Source organism: Chiloscyllium punctatum, unplaced genomic scaffold, assembly GCF_047496795.1.
Source record: "Chiloscyllium punctatum isolate Juve2018m unplaced genomic scaffold, sChiPun1.3 scaffold_1111, whole genome shotgun sequence".
Lineage (NCBI taxonomy): Eukaryota > Metazoa > Chordata > Chondrichthyes > Orectolobiformes > Hemiscylliidae > Chiloscyllium > Chiloscyllium punctatum.
Window position 1 is genome coordinate 3,158 of NW_027310845.1, and position 2,298 is coordinate 5,455.

At 46.5% G+C, this 2,298-nt stretch overlaps 1 non-coding gene across 1 annotated transcript; it reads left to right on the plus strand.

The window, feature by feature from the left end:
* The first annotated feature begins 763 nt into the window (after positions 1-763).
* On the plus strand, positions 764-835 carry trnah-gug (transfer RNA histidin (anticodon GUG)). The gene has a single exon. It is a non-coding gene; the product is annotated as a tRNA-His (tRNA).
* Positions 836-2,298: the final 1,463 nt, after the last annotated feature.

The window sequence follows — 2,298 nt, forward strand, 5'->3', positions numbered from 1 at the left end:
GATTAGTGAGAGGAGGGTAGGGGTGGGAGAAAGGAGCATAGAGTACAATAGTTAAGTGGGGGAGGGGATGAAGGTGATTGGTCTGGGGGGAGGGTGGAAGGGAATGGTGCAATAGAAGATAGGCAGGGAGGACAAGTCCGGACCAGTCATGGGGACAGTGCTGAGCTGGAAGTTTAGAACTAGGGTGAGATGGGGGAAGGGTAAATGAGGAAACTGTTGAAGTCCACATTGATGCCCTGGGGTTGAAGTGTACCGAGGCGGAAGATGAGGCGTTCTTCCTCCAGGTGTCTGGTGGTGAGGGAGCAGCGGTGAAGGAGGCCCAGGACCTCCATGTCCTCGGCAGAGTGGGAGGGGGAGTTGAAATGTTGGGCCACGGGGCGGTGTGGTTGATTGGTGCGGGTGTCCCGGAGACGTTTCCTAAAGCGGTCTGTTTGGAGACGCCCAGTCTCCCCAATGTACCAAAGACTGCACTGGGTGCAACGGACACAATAAATGTTATTGGTAGATGTGCAGGTAACAAAAGCTGCACTGTCCCCGGAATCTTTGATGTTTTGTAGAAATCTATTGATCTCAGCCTTCAACACATTAATGATGGAATCACCACAGCCACTGGGGGAACCTATGTTAAACCGCCAGCCCATTCTGAGTTCCCACATATCTGCAACTGTTCGCTAAGCACTGATATCGTGCATTTGGTGCGCTGCCTAATATTTCTTATGACACTGTACTTATTGCATGCACTTAGCGTGTTCCTCTGTGGGCTGCCGTGATCGTATAGTGGTTAGTACTCTGCGTTGTGGTCGCAGTAAGCTCGGTTCGAATCCGAGTCACGGCAGTAATTGCTTTATGTGTCCCAGTCTTCTGTGAAGCCCACATGAATCAGTTGTTCTAGTATTTTGATTTCCTCCAAGGTGATTTTTTTTCCCTTCAAGCTCTGCCCTCTCACATCTCTGTGTTTCATATGTCAGAATTCAAATCCACCCGTTCTCAGAGATTTCTTCCCTCCTACGATCACTAACCGAACTTTCCATCCCATACCCGCATTTCGTTAATTTGGAGATGCTGGTGTTGGACTATGGAGTACAAAGTCAAAAATGGCCCAACACCAGGTTATGGTCTTACAGGTTTAATGGAAGCACTAGCTTTCGGAGCGCTGCTCTTTCCTCATGTGTTTGCGGAGTCATTTCCTATTTCACTAAGGTATTGCAGAATCTAACACTGACTCTCAGATTGATACCGATCAGTCTGTGTGGCTGGGGTCACTGTTGCTGGGTGAACGTGCCCTAACCCGACCATCGGGATCTGCAGATCATTTGATCCAAATGGTTACCACTGTTGTGAGATCAATGCTCATATCGCAGCTTTTACTGATATGGACCAGATATTATTGGGGAGGTCAAGGTCAGAAAAATGGCACAGAACAGTATCGGGGAAAAGTGACTTAATTGGATAAGATCAGTTTCACTGCTTTTCTGCAATGGCCAAGCGCTATTACCACTGAACACTGAACTGTTAATTCAGACACTAGGGACCCGTGTTTGACTCCACCATGCTCGGTGGTAGAATTGGGATTCAATAAATATCTGGAATTACGAATCTTATAACTCCTATATATCCATGTTCAATTGTTGAAAAAAAAACAAAACCATCTGACGTCATTTAAGGAATTAAACTGTCATTCTTACATGCTCGGGCCTCCATGTGACTCCAGACTCACGACAATATGGTTGAGTCTCAACTGCCCGCTGTGCAATTAGGGATACCAATCAATACTGCCGAGCCAGCGACGCCCTCATACTGTAACAGAATAGATAAAAAAAAGTTCATTCGTCCCTAGCAAGATTACTGTGTGCAGTTCTGCAATTCAGAGTACTGCATGGATGTGATCGCACTGGGAACGTTGCAGGAGAGATTCACTGGGATATTGTCTGGGCTGAAGAGTTTCAGTTGTGAGGAGAGATTGGACAGACTGGGGTTGTTTGTCGCCAAGCAGAGGAGATTGGAGCAGACATGACTGAGATGTACTAAATACTGAGGGATATGGATAGGATAGACTGAAAGAAGCTTTTGTTATTGATGGAGGGATCGAACACTGGGGCCAAGAGATTTCGGGAAAAGGCAGAAAGGTTTGAGTAGATTTGCGGAAAGGGTCAGAGAAGCGGATATCATTCTAACCTTAAAAAAAATTGAGATGTTAATTTGCGATGCCAAAACATGTCAGATTATGGGCTAAACGATGGAAAACGTGATTCAGGTCGTTAAGCAGTTGTGTTTGACAAGTGAGGCCATAACAGGCTG